Source organism: Stomoxys calcitrans, chromosome 5, assembly GCF_963082655.1.
Source record: "Stomoxys calcitrans chromosome 5, idStoCalc2.1, whole genome shotgun sequence".
Lineage (NCBI taxonomy): Eukaryota > Metazoa > Arthropoda > Insecta > Diptera > Muscidae > Stomoxys > Stomoxys calcitrans.
The window spans coordinates 158359829-158376282 of record NC_081556.1 but is presented as its reverse complement, the minus strand read 5'-3'; the positions used below and the strand labels follow the sequence as shown (position 1 = coordinate 158376282).

At 37.7% G+C, this 16454-nt stretch overlaps 1 protein-coding gene across 2 annotated transcripts in view; it reads left to right on the top strand.

Moving 5' to 3' along the window:
* The first annotated feature begins 6113 nt into the window (after positions 1–6113).
* The window catches only part of LOC106095942 (uncharacterized), a 38935-nt gene continuing 28594 nt past the window's right edge, over positions 6114–16454 (top strand). For both annotated transcript variants that reach the window (XM_013263396.2, XM_013263397.2), the window contains exon 1: positions 6114–6256. The gene's annotated coding sequence lies outside the window, so the exon portion shown is untranslated. The remainder of the gene's footprint in view (positions 6257–16454) is intronic.

Sequence of the window (16454 nt, the reverse complement as noted above, 5' to 3'; positions counted from 1 at the left end):
CAACCGGCTAAGTATGTAGATAGATAGATAGATTGGTAGGTAGGTAGTCAGGCCGTCAAGTGGTCAAAAGCGGCGGCAAACTATTGACCGACCATTGATTTGTGTTTCGGGGAGGGCGGGACTGTAATGGACTGCGTTGAGCCGGGCTTTGTTGTGGGTCTGTTCGTTTTGCTTGAATGATTCGAATCCACCACACAAATGCTTCCAATGTAATCTTAATTACCACATTTGACCAATGTGATGACCGTGGCGACATTATGCATCCATCGACGAGTAGTATTACTGTAATTATGGCTGGTTAAGTTGGCTTTTTGGGAAATTAGGCAATTTTTGGCTTTTGTTGTTAACAAAACAAAAACACTGTTCAAATAAAACAACCGCACACACACACACACACACACACTAACGAGCAAGTATCCATATATCAAGCCAAACAATTGCCTCTTAATCAGTGTTGCCAGCATTATTGCCTTAACAGAAGTATTTGTTGCAACAAACCAAACACGGACACAAAAGGTCTTTGATTTGATTACAAGTTTCATTATCCCTTTGATTAGACAAAAAGCTTGCCATTTAGGATAGTTATGGGAATTTTATAATAATCTGCAAAGCCAACGGAACATTTTTTGTTTTTTATTTTATGTTACTTATTTGACATGCTAATCAAGGCACATTTGTATTAAGAAATGTTTTTATAGCCTTCCATTTGTAGTTCCTCCCAAAAACTGTGATTTTGTGAACTCAATAACTTTTAAGATGCTTATGGTTATTTTGGCAACTCTTATTTGGTTGAGAGGAGGTGGAGCACTTACCTTAAATGCAGTCAATGACATTAGATATTCCACATTTTCAAATTTATGATGAGCACAATTTTTGTAAATGTATGGAAGTAAAATTGAACAAATGTCGGTCGATATGCCATTCGTGAACATCACCGCTAGGGGTCAAATACTGTTATTTTATATAAAGGGTTTTATTTTGCCATGTAAAAAGAAAAATGCCATTTGGTTAGAATAAATTATCGGATGTTTATGTCATAATAAAGAGGAAGATGTGTCGTTAATAATGAAAAAGAACATGATCCCAATGGCCAATTGTGATCACCCTTTGTCAGAGGAAGCACGGCCCGGAAACTTTTCCCGATAAAGAACAATGGTTTCGTTGCTTATGTGGCACGTAGCGCCATTTTGTTGAAGGTAAATGTTGTCCAGATCTACACCATCCGACTTCGAACATAAAAAATTATTGATCATCTCTTGATAGCGCAATCCATTCACAGTAGCTGTTAATACAAACTCATTTTCTAAGAACTAAGGTTCAATGATCCCGCCGGAACAAAAATCGCATCAAACAGTTACACGTTGAGGAGGGCTATTACGGATGCTGACTGAGGAGGGATTTGAACCCGTCCAATTGAGCAGAAATTTTGCACAAAGACTTCCAACATTCGGCCCACACTCATAGAAAAAAGTTTGTTGAAAATAGCAACCACTGTCTGCTGAGTATTAGTAGTTAATTTTGCTACTATTGTAGCAGTAGTTCTGATATTGCAGCGGTAGTACAGCAATTTCAGAGTAGCAGGCTTACTGCTAAAAAGGCTTTTGTTTGCTGAAAATGACTCCTGCTTAATTATGAAGGGGATGTTAGAAGAAACAAGTAAAAGTGAGCTAATTTCGGCCGGGCCCAATCTTATATGCTCTCCACCATGGATCGCATTTGTCAAGTTCTTTGAATGACTTTTTTAGATAGAAAAACACTAGTCAAAGAAAAACCACCCCCAAAATTTCAGGCAAATCAATTAATAATTGCGCCCTACAGAGGCTCAAAAAGTCAAACTGGTAGATCGGTTTATATGGGTGGTATATCAAATTATATACCATACTTGGAACAGTTGTTGGAAGTCATAACAGAACGACATATGCAAAATTTCCACCATATTGGATAAGAATTGTGCCCTCAGAAGCCCAAGAAGTCTAATCGGGAGAACGGTTTATATGGCAGCTTAATATATCAAAACATGAACCTATTTAGCTCATTTACAATCCCAACCGACCTACACTAATAAGAAGTATTTGTGTAAAATTTCAAGCTCCTAGCTTTACTTCCTCGAAAGTTAGCGTGTTTTCGACAGACGGAAGGAGGGATAGACGGACGGACATGGCTAGATCGACTTAAAATGTCATGATGATCAAGAATATACTGAATACCTAATGGGGTCTTAGACGCATATTTCACAGTGTTACAAACGGAATGACGAAATTTGTGTACCCCTACTCCATCTTGTATCCTATGGTGTAGGGTATAAAAATAGATCACATATGTAAATGTGTATCTCAGTGAATGTTTATAATCACCACTGAGTGCAAACTTTCCTTAACCTTTTTTCTTTAAATTTAGATACAAATTTCGAAAACAGGCAACCATAAAAAGTAACAGACAAATTACAAATGTTTGCTAATACAGTAGCCCTATGTTTGCTGAAACAGCAGTAATGTCTGCTTTCCCATTTCCAGCAGACAAAAATTGCTATCTTAGTAAACATTTTTGCTGTTTCGAAAAAAAAATTTTGGGTTGAGTCCATGGATGGTCCATAATCTGCTTTAGCTCCAATAGCATAGCAATTCGTAACCATTATCCATTGTTTACTTACAGAGAGATATCGGGCAAAGAACTTGACAAAAATAAGTTTCGACCCGGTCGAACTTAGCACGCCTTTGCGTGCTATGATTTCTAATAGTGTATGGTTCATATCGGTCCATAACTTCAGGTAATGCAAATTTCCCCATGAACATTCCACTTAGGAGCTAGGTCAAACTTCTCACATATCACTGAGTGCTGTCCGATTAAAACTTTAAGCTCAATGTAAAGGCTCCTTCTTTTTATAGCCGAGTCCGAACGGCGTGCCGTAGTGACCAGATTTAACATGGCATAGTACCTCACAAATGTCGGTAGCATTAGGAGGGGATAAACACTGCTGAAAATATTTTCTGAATGTTCCCGCCAGGATTCGAACCCAGTCATTCAGCGTCATAAGCGGACATGCTAGCCTCTGCGCTACCTTGTCCTCCGTACTCCATAATTTCATGTATCTTCCATATTTTTGAACAAGTTATACAGAGAACATATGAAATGCGATCCGTGTTGGAGGGAATATAAGATTCGGCCCGGCCGAACTTAACGCGCTTTAAATTTTTTATACCCACCACCGAAGGATGGGGGTATATTCATTTTGTCATTCCGCTTGGAACACATCGATATATCTATTTCCGACCCTATAAAGTATATATATTCATGATCAGCGTAAAAATCTAAGACGATCTAGACATGTCCGTCCGTCTGTCTGTTGAAATCACGCTACAGTCTTTAAAAATAGAGATATTGAGCTGAAATTTTGCAAAGATTCTTTTTTTTGTCCATAAGCAGGTTTAGTTCCAAGATGCGCTATATCGGACTATATATTCATATAGCCCCCATATAGACCGATTTAGGGTCTTAGGCCCATGAAAGCCACATTTATTATTCGATTTCGCTGAAGTTTGGAACAGAGAGTTATGTTAGGCCACTCGACATCCTTCCTCAATTTGCCCCAGATCGGTCCAGATTTCGATATAGCTGCCATATGGACCGATTCGCCAATTTAGGGTCTTAGGCCCAAAAAAGCCACATTTATTATCCGATTTTGCTGAAATTTCCGACAATGAGTTGCGTTAGGTCACACGACATCATTCCTCAATTTGGCCCAGATCGGTCCAGATTGCGATGTAGCTGCCATATAGACCGATCTCTCGATTTTAGGTCTTGCGCCCATAAAAGATGCATTTATTATCCGATTTTGCGAAATTTGGTTAAGTCAGTTAAGTTAAGCGCCTCGACGTCCTTCTTCAATTTTGCCCAGATCGGTTCAGATTTGGATATAGCTGCCATATAGATCGATCTCTCGATTTAAGGTTTTGGGCCCATAAAAAGCGCATTTATTGTCCGATGTCGTCGAAATTTCGGACAGTGAGTTACGTTAAGACTCTCGACATGCTTCTGCAATATGGCACAGATCGGTCCAGATTTGGATATAGCTGCCATATAGACCGATCTCTCGATTTTAAGTTTTGAGCGCATAAGAGGCGCATTTATTATCCGATGTCGCTGAAATTTGGGACAGTGAGTTGTGTTAGGACCTTCGACATCCTTCTTCAATTTGGCCCAGATCGGTTTAGATTTGGATATAGCCCGGCCGAATTTAACCCCTTTTTACTTGTTTGTTCTAATCTTACTCTTAAACTTTGCATCTTTACTTTGAGAATATTAGCATTTAAAGACGATCCTGTGTTTTAGGATTTTCTTTGTCATTAATACCCGAAGATTAATGTGGTATGCTCTGGGTATCTTCGTTTATTAAAATCGTCTCGAAAGAAAAATTCCCTGTCAAATCATGAACAAATGATCTTGGGTTACGTAAGGTAAGAGTGGCAGTCTATAATTTAAACAGACTCACTTAGACTTTTTTAGTCCACTGTGATGCCATTGCAGCGACAGACCAAAAAAGGTTATAATACGATGTTATAATACTTCTAAGGAGTAAGGATCCGAACCAGCTATGCAGAAGGGCCGAAAGGGTCTTGCAGATGGCACACGACTGGGCTAGACCTAGGGGTCTTAATGTTAGTCTAGAGAACACTGAAATCTGCATGTTCACGAGGAAGACAAAGATGGGCCAAATTGACGCAACATGATTCCTCAATAAAATGATTTCGATATCTGACAACGTCAAATACTTAGGTGTGATCTTGGGCAGGAAACTGAATTGGAAATGTCACATTCAGGAGCGTACTGAAAAGGCTCACAGATGTTGGGCACTATGTAGGCGGGACGGAGGCTCGAAATGGTTAAATATATCACCCATATAAAAAGAACCCCGATACCTTCTTGAGTCTTCAAGATGAACCGATTTGATTCCTAAAATAATTAAAATATGAAGTGATTCATGTTAATTAGCCTCAGATTAGGCCCAGATGAACTCAGCCTATTTCTACTTATAAATTTATTTGAATTTGTGGCTTCTCTAAATAGTTTTAAATGCCTTACGTTTTCCCCAATCTACTCTGGTTTCTTCATAACAGTAGGCCTATTATTTTCGTTTAAAACCGGCTTTTAATGGGCCTAATTTCCAATCGTTTATGCCCTTCTCTACGCTACCAGCTAATTTTCTAGTCATTATCTCTGCCATTAAACTACTGGGTCAAAAGTCGAGTTAACCTTTTATCTTTTACCAATCTAATTCAATAAATTTGCATATTTTATACAAATTTTCTTTTCGGTTCATAAATGTAAAGCGTTTAGGGAAATCCAAAACAAAAAACTGAAGACATTTTTATTTAAATTAATTAGGAACACTGAATAACCATTCTTCCACAAAGCACTGTGTGCGTAACAAACGGTTTTTGTTTCATCCCACCACCTTGGAGCTTTAGCAACGCTCCTATCAGCGGTTGCCTCATCATTACGATGATGTTGACGTCGTCGCCAAGCACCGGCCAACCGTCATTTGAGACAGCAGTTATGAGAGAGATGTTATGAACGCACTGCCATTGTGCCAGGATCACCCCAAAAGATATGGGGAAGACAGACTTTTCGCACATTTATCGCGCAAGACAGTAGCCAAATGGAGACCAAAACAAAACACAATTTCAGCAAAGCAATCAAAATCGACGAAAAAAAAAAACAAATTTAAGCTTTTTGGCTGCAAAACCGCAAGACAGCGACGACTGTGAACTACTCCCATCCAGCTATGACCGCCGCCGCTGCCGCTATAGCAGCAGAAGCAGAGACTTGCGCCGCGTTGGAGCAATGCAGTGTAAACAATAACAAAAATCGGAGACAGCTGTTTTGTTTTGCTTCTTTCTCCCATCGGTTGGGATTGTTGCTACGGCACTCATTGTGCGCAAGCGCGTCAGACTTCTTTGAGACTCGACTCGAGAAGGTCGTTTCGATTCGTTTGAACGCTTAGCAATCAATCCAACGCTTTCCGTTGACTTCTTCGTTTGTTTGCATTTCGGCTTTACGTTTTGTCTTCTCCATAGTCCAAAAGCCCAAAACCATCGTCGATCGTCGTCAAGCAGTGGTCGGCGATTTGTTTTGATTAATTATCGATTAAACGTCGTTGGGTCTAAACGCGGCACGCGCAACGGTTTCGATTTGCGGAAAGACTTAAAAAGATTACAAACGTCTCTTTTGTGAATCTGTGGTTGGCAAAAAACAAAGTGTAAGTGGTGCTTTTTGGCAATGTGTTATGCCTATCAAAACAGAAAAACACCCATCCAAACCCAAAAAAGAAGGAAAATGGGAATAATTTTAAACAACAAATTAACAAAAAATATGCTTGAGAAGAAACCAAACAAATTTAGAAAAATTTAAACTAAATGTGTAAACGAATTAAAGGAAATTTAATTGTTGTGTGTTGATAATGATGTTGCATGCAGCAAGTTGCATGTTGCAGCTGTCTTCATCCTGGAGCCATTAAACTCTAAGTCAATCGTCATCGCAAATTACCAACCCAGCAACGACCAACATCAACAGAGAGTTGCCGTAACTGTTGTGTCGCTGTCGTTGTGACAACAATTGCTTGCAACAATTGCAACACTAACAGAGACTGAGATCAAGACTTGAGTAAAGTAAAAAGTAAAAAATATAAAAAATTAAAAAAAAAAACGAAAGAAACAGTTGGTCCGTGGTTTGTCATGGCATTGTGACCATGTGCTGCAGCGATATTTTAACCACAGACTGCAAACCTCAAACGTCGTTGGTACAGCAATTTTGTTGGTATTTTTGCGTCATTTTTACTATAGCCCAAATTACAAATTGTGTTTTAGTGTGAGTGTGAATGTAAATTTCAACGTATCAATCTTTATCTGGTTTAGTGTTTTTGCGTGAGTATTACCTCCTGTTGGGGATTTCCTATTGACATCGTTGCATACACACACTCACGCTCTCGAATCATATGGACTTGGGATGTATGCATTGGAGTATTAAAACCAGACATGAAAACCTTGAAATGAAATTTTTGTTTACGTCGAAATCGATCGGGATATGGAATATTGATCATTGAAATAAAATAACCCAATTTTTTGCCCCAATCACTATGGAAAGTTATAGGATTTGATGAAATTTATAAAGTTTTATATATGGCCAAAACATAAAAAAACGCAATAAAATATTTACGTCTAAAACAAAAAGAACCAGTAAGGAAGGGCGGTACCGACTGTATAATACCCTACACCTACCCTAGAAGTACAATGTAGGAGCTATATCCATTTCTGAACAAATTTTAATGGACCTCGGCGAGCAAATATGTTCAAACTGTAATAACTACGTTTGACAAATGACAACGTTATTGCAAATTACTTTGACGAACATATATATGGGAGCTACATCTAAATCTGAACCGATTTAGAGCAAACTTCTCATGTAATGTGGTAGTCATCGAGGAAAGCTTTGTGCAAAATTTTGGCAAGATTGCTCAAATAATGCGTTTGCAGTTGCTCTAGAAGTGAAAATCGACCGATATACATATATGACAGCAATATCTAAAACTCGCCGATTTCTATGAAATTCACCAGCAATATCGACAGTCATAAGAAAATCCTTCCTGCAAAATTTCGAGAGAATCGGTTAACAAATGACCATTTTATTGCATTATTACTGAAAATCGGACGAACATATGCATGAGGGCTATATCCAAATTTGGACCGATTTTTTCCAATTTCGTCTCTAGACCGAAAAACATGCTTGAACCACATTTTAAGACGATCGGATGAAAACTGCGACCTATATTTTGTACGCAAGTTAACATGGACAGACGGACAAAGTTAAATCGAATCAGAATGTGATTCTGAGTCGATCGGTATACCGATCTATCTCTCTCCATTCTGGGCTTCGTCTCTAGGCCGAAAAATATGCCTGAACCCAATTTTTAGACGATCGGATGAAAACTGCGACCTATACTTTGTACGCAAGATAACATGGAGAGACCGACAGGCGAACAGAAAGACGGACATAGCTAAATCGAATCGGAAAGTGATTCTGAGTCGATCGGTATACTTATCAATGGGTCTATCTCTCTTTCTCCTGGGTGTTACAAACAAATGCACTAAGTTATAATACCCTGTACCACAGTAGTAGGGTATAAAAATATATTTTTTTAATTGATTAAAATAAATGTAAATACCTTCAATGAACAATCGCAATCGCACAATTTGAAAGGGATTCTGGTCTTTCTTTATACTTAAGAGAAGATTTTTCTTTTCTGGCATTTAGCGTTGCAAACAAATGCATAAAAATAAACCATATACTACTCTGGCACAAATCGGCACTACCCCTCGAATCATTCGGTACATATTTTCATAGATCTTTCTAGGCTACATTTGGTGTGGGTGTTGGGAGGTGTACTACTACTACAACTTAATGTCCCATGAACATTCCATTAAGCAATAGAGGATACCTCTCTTACATCAATGAGTGCAGTCCGATTAAAGCTCAATAATAAGGGACCTCCTTTTTATGCCAAGTGCTAACGGCGTGTGGCATAGCGACACCACTTGGTAGAGAAGTTGTAATATGCAGGATATCTCACAAATGAAGTCAGCATTAATAAGAGGATAACCATCGCTGAATTTTTTTTTATATGTTCACGCCGGGAGTTGAACCCAGGCGTTCCGCGTCATATGCGAACATGCCAACCTGTGCGCCACGGTGGCTTTCTTTGGGGGGTATAATTCGGATAAAAATTTAAAAATCTGAAAGCTCTACACAAGAACTGAGACATTGATTTTAAGCTTCAATATGGGGTAACTATTTATGTGTGGGGTAAATCTATTTATAGGCCCATCAACGCCAAGTATGGAGGACATCAACATATTTCACATACACTCATAGAAAAAAGCCTGCCAATAATAACAAAAAAGAAAAGAGACAACAGCACTAGCACAACCTAGCAAACACCCACTGAGGCATATATCTCCATTTGCCTACTGGTTAATATCCCAGTCATGGAACTGCTCTAATACACATCTGCCAGCATTTATTCTTTTTTGATTGGCAATGCATGTGTACAGGACACCTTCGCAGCGCAAAAGTTACCATGTCGACCTATGATGCTGAACGCCTGGCGAGAACTTCATCAAAAATTGTTCAGCGGTTTTGTGATGCGCCATTTGTGAGGTTCTACGCCATATAAAAACTTCTCCCCAGGGAACTTCCGCACTACGGCACACTATTCGCACTCGACTTCAATAATGAGACCCCTTATCATTGAGCTTAAGACTTGATCGTACAGCACTCATTGAAATGTGAGGTTTGCCACTGTTCCTTATTGGAATGTTTATGGGCAAATTTACAATGCATTGATTACAACAATGCACAGTGGGAGAAAATGGAAAAAAATAGTAACAAATATGCCGTGTGAGAACGGGCAAAGATATTTCTTTGAAATTTAGAATGGTAAGAGTTGAGGTGTTAGCGAGATAGCTTGGAAAAAGTTGTCCGATCGCCTTTTGTCAGGCCCCTAAAGTTGGTCACCTCTGTATTTCGAAAATTTGTTGGGACTGCTAAATATTCGTTTGTGGCCCGATTTCCAAAATTTTTAATTGATGGCAAGCGGAACGGGCAATGCATAGCAGAAATAATTCTTATTTCGCCCGAAACGTTTGCATATAGAATTAACTTCCGGCTAGTGTTTAACCCACTATGACATTCAGAGATTTAAGACAAATGTTTGTTTGTTTCTCTTTCGAGACGAGCGCAATGATCGGAGATGCAAATGAAAAAGGAAAGCCAAAGATAGCAACACACACCAACCACTGTGGGAAGCGTTTCGTCATTGGTTAGAAGACTTTTCAACCATATTAGGTGTGATGGCTTCAAGGGCCGTGCGTTGGCCCTTGTATTTGAATCGTATTAATAGCGAAAACGCATATATGATACAATTACCACATTAACCACACTCGATAACCCTGTCTATTAGCTGTACTTTTTCCCAAGCATGTATTTTTGTGTAATGACAAACATTCTTTCTGAAAAACTAGCTTTAATACCTCAATTTTTTCTTTTTTTTTTTGTAAAGAACACATATTGTACGTGGATGCGTCGCTCGAGTTCTCAAATTCCAAACTCCAGATCTCCCATTTGGGCTTATGTATTTTTTATACCATATAAGGGGACATATGAAACAAAAAAAAAAATTGCTAAATAATCCCGATTTTGAAAGCATCTTTGCCAGAAAGGGAAATTTCGGAGATTTTTGAAAAAAAATTAACTACGACTTTTATAATTATGCTCTCAAACTAAAAATAAAAGCCGAAATTGTCAAATTGTTTGTATAATTCAAAAATTTTGAATGGATTTGTACAAAAGTTTTAAAATTTGATTTTAATATCAGCAGACAGTGTTTGCTACTATCAGCCGACAAATTTTTTTGGGTATGTATTTGGAAAGTTCTCACTAGTCCGCGGTTCCCAAAAGGTTTTCCTCATTTTTTCATTTTGTGAACTGTGATCTTTATTGGAAGCTTTCAGCTGCTGAGATTTGCTTTCTTTGCAGTTTTTCTTAAGTTCAGTGGGTTTTTTACGCAAAACTCTTGAGAGGCTTGTGCTCCCATATCAGCTTCCCACCTTTCGCAGCCGGCCATCAGGCCCAGCCGTCCAAAGTGGCACTGTCAGTGAAAGTGATTTTATTTCTGTTTGGATTTTTCTTTGCCCGTTTGTGCACAGTGCTCCCCGGTTGTTGTACAGTGTGGTGCTCTTTATTATTTTTTTTTACTGCCGAGTTTTGTTTTTTTCCACCAACATCACTTTTATTTATTTTTGTTTGTGAGCTGTCTTATTGTGTTGCTTACTTACTATTATTGTTATTATTTTTACACCGCTTTGTGTTTGCCACACGATGTCTGTATGTACGTTTACCTGTTGTGGTATATAAGCGTACATAGTATATAACCACATCCATATAATACACTCATGCTTGTACATAAATGTAAATAGCAGTCGTAACTTTTTTTTCCATTTCACAGTGACTTTAAGTACAATTCACTTAATTTTTGCTTCGACGATGTTGTAGCTGCTGCTACATTTCGCAGAAGTGGTAAGCGTTTAAATGTGCGCTGTTATGGTGGCAGTGATGGCAATCATAATAGGGTAATAGCGGACACATTCTCTTATTTGTTGTTGAAATGTTTCGAATTTGTTTGTCTGTTGGGGCAACTTTGCAACTGGATGGCTGCCTAGGTGGCTGGCTGGCTGGCTGGATTGTTACACTTACGTATTTCATGGAGTTTAAGTAAGACATTCCCAGCCCCCTGCCACTCACCCCTCTGCTACCGCACTGCTGAGTGGGGGTGAGGCTTTGTGGACTATGAGTATTACACTTATCACCAGTTTGGTTATGGTGTAAAATATTCGCACTGGCCACAGACGAACAAATATTTTTGGCTTTCATAGAAACATGAAATTTGCAACATTGTTTGGCATTTATCAGGCGGGCCCGTCCAAAATTATTTGAAATGTTATGATGCTCTAGTAAGTGCTAATTTCTCAAAAGGTGCCTACACCACACAAATCATGGAAAATTAGTCACACATTATGTTATGCAGAGCAATTTACTGTATTTCCCAATCAGACATTACTGCAGTGCAGTTTCACTTCATGTTTGTTGCTTAAGTCTTTTGTAGCATTCAGTTAAGGTAATTCAAGTTCGTTACTTAAGTCTTTTATGAATGGCTGCGTATTGGTTTCTAACTGGAGGTAAATAGTCTACAAGCATTTGTCAATTGTTAAGGTATAGCATTGAAGTTTTGCGGTAAAAGCAATTGAATTTATTCCTTCAGTATTCCAAACAATTGACTTAAATGACTTTGTCAATAATCAAATGTTTGCTCATAAGTAATAAAATCTTCAAACTACAGTAGTTTTATGGGTTTGTTTTCTTTAATCGCCTTTTAAATCGAGTAGCGTTGGTGGGAGAGTCTTTTCTATGTTTGAGTCAAAAGACATTTCGCGGTGTAACAATTGAATTGTTTAATATAATTCTTTATTGGATGGTTTAAAATCTGATTACTCTTCAAATCTATGATGTTTGTTTATTTGCACACTCTGTACAGACTCAAAAACGGCTGAATCGGTATTCTTAGGGAGTTGATCATTCCCCGAATCAAGCGAAATTTTGTTTGCATTCTTATAGCAACAGAAAATCGAAAATTTTATATCGAACTTTGAGATGGGTTACCTTTATGTGGCCTCCGCATACCTAATGCCCGCCAAATAGTTATAAGGACCAATCAAGACAATATGGGATGCAAATAAAAGGTATTTAGGAGTAGAAAACAGATCTGACATCTACATGTGAGTCCAAGTGTTAGGGAGGCCGTTTCAAATCGCGAGATTATTTAAAATGTTGTTCGTCTCCGTCTGTTAAAAAAAATGAAAAATACTTTCAACTGAAAAATATCTATCGGCTGCTGCGCTATTTTCAAAAACATTAAAAATATTTTCAAAAAGTCACACGATTTTGAAAGAATTTTTTTCTTTAAGCACAAACTGGTTTGAATGGAAATTATTTTCCGAAAATCGCTCAATTTTTCAAAATATTCTACAAATAAAAAACTTTTTGCTTTTCAAAAATATTGAAAATTTTTTTCATAAAGTCGCGGGCTTTTATATATCTTTTGAAATTGTTTTCAAAAAATCGCGCAATTTTTAAAAATATTTTACAAATAGGAAACTTTTTGCTTTTTCAAAAAATTGAAAATTTTTAACAAAAAATTGAAAATTTTTATCAAAAATTTGAAAATTTTTAACAAAAAATTTTTTTTTTTTTTGTGAAACAAACTGGGGTGATTATCCAAACTATGGAAGCCACCGTAGCGCAGAGGTTACCACCTGTCCGCCTTTGACGATTGGGTTCGAATACTGGCGAGAACATGAAAAAAATTTTCAGCGATGGTTATCCCCTCAAATTGGGTTTATTTTTGGGGTGCATTTGCTTGGGGGTCATTTTTCATAATGAAAATCGCCCCAAATTTGGACCACAATTGTTGGAACGGATCCAGCCCAGCTAGTTGGATAAAAATATATTCTTCTCAGGTCTCAACGAACAGTTCGGAGATCGATCTATAGGAAAGTTATATCAAAATGTGGGTGGTTAAGAGCTTTATACAGGGTAGCTGACACAAACGACTACATTTGCCTTGTGTGAATATATGTTTTTATTGATTCAAATGACAATAATTTGTGGAAGTAAGCTGAACTTCTGAATCTATAGAATCTTATTTTCGATACCACCCTTTGCCTTGACTGAAGTCTGAATCTTTTAAGAAACGAGTTGCATGTGGTTCAAAGTAGTCTATATGCCAGATTGTTGCCTGCTTTGAATCAAACTATGCGTGGAAGTTAAAAGTCATATAAATGATGCTATATAAGTTTCTGGCCTAGGCAAACTAAGTGTTCTCTGGTAAAATCTGACATATCCATTGGAATGTTTGACATTTTCAAACATAAACGTACTGAGAACGTTTTGAGGTAAGATCATTTTTAGATTTTCGTGCCACTATTATTCCTACTTTTGACGTGGATTATCACTATAAAATTTTATATTTTTGTACGACGAGGAGGCAACATCCTATAGCACTTAGTTAAATGAATTAAGTAGTGGCCGACACTCGCCCAAACTCGAGTTCCGTAATGTGATGGCTCTCAGATCAATATTTCGATGACTTGCAAACGGAATAACGAAATTAGTATACGCCAATCCCATGGTTGTCGTTTTCCATTATTTAAACATATTTAAGACTATCTAACAAATGTTGAGCGTATTTGGATGCTACAATACAAGAAATTAGAATAGTGGCACAAATCACCTTGAAAATCAGTTCCACTCATCCATAGCAAATAATTTATGGTAATTATTGTCAACATATTTTGACCCTTTAGCAAGTGGGCGACAAAAAAACCCACTAATTGCAGCAATTTACAAACGACCTTGCGTGGCCGCTTAAGAAGCGTCAACTGTTTGCTGAAGGTCAATACATTGCATACGCATCGGAGTCCCGAAAATGGCAGTACAATAGCCTTTTCAGAAAGTTGGGGGAAGCCCTCAGCCATGTGACCATTTTGAAGAAAACAAAAGCGAATTGATGTCATGGCATTGACACATATCGGCTGATTATGCTAATACCGAAAACTCGTAGCTTCACAGCACCATCAAAATAATTATTATAAACAAAACACACACTCACACACACACACACACACACATTCAAGACGTCAAAAGAAAGAGGAGAGTAGAAAAGGCAAAAAACAAAAGTGTTAAATAATACCACAATACCAAAAGTCATTTGTTATAATTTAAACACGACGACTACGGAGAGGGAGACGGCGGCGAAGGCAATGTATGCAGTTGTCAATTAGTCAAGCCAGTGAGCAAATACAAAAAACAAGGCAACCAAAAACAAGAAATTATTGGGTAAGGTAAGTGCGTACAAATACACAATAATCGCCCGAGGCAGACCTAATTCATTCAAACTTGTACTACAGCAAGTGCGGTTGTATGTCAGCTAAACGTTCAAACACCTCTTGCCAGAGATGCCATAAGGCAAACAAACAGGCAGACCGACATCCACACACATCAATAGCAGGAGCAGAAGCAAGCAAAGCATTCGGAAAAGTATTAAAAAGTGTTATTAAATATTCAGTCCACAACAAGTCTACGCAACTGGCAAGCGAGCGCTTCAATCACTACGGTTAAGCAATTTTGGTATAACAACAAAGCCGCCCTCCTTCTTTAAACCTCCATAGCCCCGGCTGCCAATGATACAACAAAGCCGAAACAAAAGCCACCTTCTTTTCATTTCTTCTGCTCACCACCCATCAATCCATCCATCTAACTAAACAGCAAGCCAACCAGCCAGCCAGCGATCTATCACACCATCCATCCCTCAAACCCCCCACATGGAAATGTTCGCAATGTGAGTGAGCCGAGTGTCATGCAAATGTTTAGCGCCACTTTGGTTACTTCTTTCGACGTTTATGTCTGCGTCTGTGCCGATGTTGGATTGTTGGTGTGCGGTATCTTCTTTCCCGCACACTATCGATGATTATGCAATTTAAGCCATTTCAAATTATTATAAAAAAACAACAAATTTATTTTTTTATGTAATATCATAACAGCGGTTTAATAAACATAACCAAAAAAAAAATTAAAACAGCTGAACTCGGCTTTTATGGATATAGCAAGCATGAGATTTAGTTCGTAGAGAAAGAAATTAAATAAAAAAAAACCGAAAAACACTGAAAAATAACACCGAGAAAGAGATTGAAAATGGTTTTGGTTGGCTGGCTGACTGGTCGACTGGCAGGGGATGGCTGAAGGAGGATGCATGCATGTAAAAATGAAATGAAATATCAAAGACAGCATTTCCCCTGTATTTTCAGTTCCCCTTTGGTTGCTGAAATTATTACTTAAGAGCAACAAAACTAAGAGCTTCTTCGAAAACATCATCACCACGTCTGCGATATTAATAGCAACATAAAAAAAATTATAACATAATCATGTTTATATGAAACAAAATTAACATCGAGAAACAGCCAAAAATTAGTTTACAACGTATGTATGTATGTAGTTCAGTTGAAAAAAAAAAACGAAAGACTTAAGCAACAAACCTGATTTATGGTTTCGTGCTTAGTGAGTGTGAACTGGTGTTTGTCTATTCAGCCCAACACTTGGGGCTGTACTGTATGCCCTAATTAAGGCAAGCTAATTGCAAACGGATGAATGGATAAATACAAGTTCTAGGACTCCCCCTTCGTTAGGTATTATGGCGTAATAGATAAATTTCCTTTTTTTTAATTTCTAAACTATAATTAAAGGAAAAAGTAAGAATTCAACAATTCTGATTTAGCTGTCAAAGTCAATGGAATGGAAATTTTAATTTACCAAAAGAAAAGAAAATTCTTATATGTCCTCCACAATAAATAGTCTTCACCAAGTTCCGTCAATCCCAAGGCAGCCGGTGTACGTACCGCATCGACCAGATGAAGTCCTTCATTGGCAAGGGCTGCCGCCAAACAAACTGCTACAACAGAAACCAAGTTCCATAACGACAACTTTATATGAACGGAAACCATATCATAGTATCGACTATTTCTGATCATATTTGATATGGATGAACATAAGAATTGACAAGTATTCCACAAGTAAAATCGTGTTCAAGAAATAGAATAGTATATCACAAGTAAAATCAGAGAAGCGGCATATATATACAGAATAAAAATTAAAAATTAGTTTCAGTCACAACATTGATAATGTCAATCCCCTTATTCAAAAAAGTAATTGAAAAATTTTCAAATAAAAAAAATTCAATTAAAAAATGATTGAAATTTTCAATTAATTTTTTAACTGATCCAATTGAAGAAATG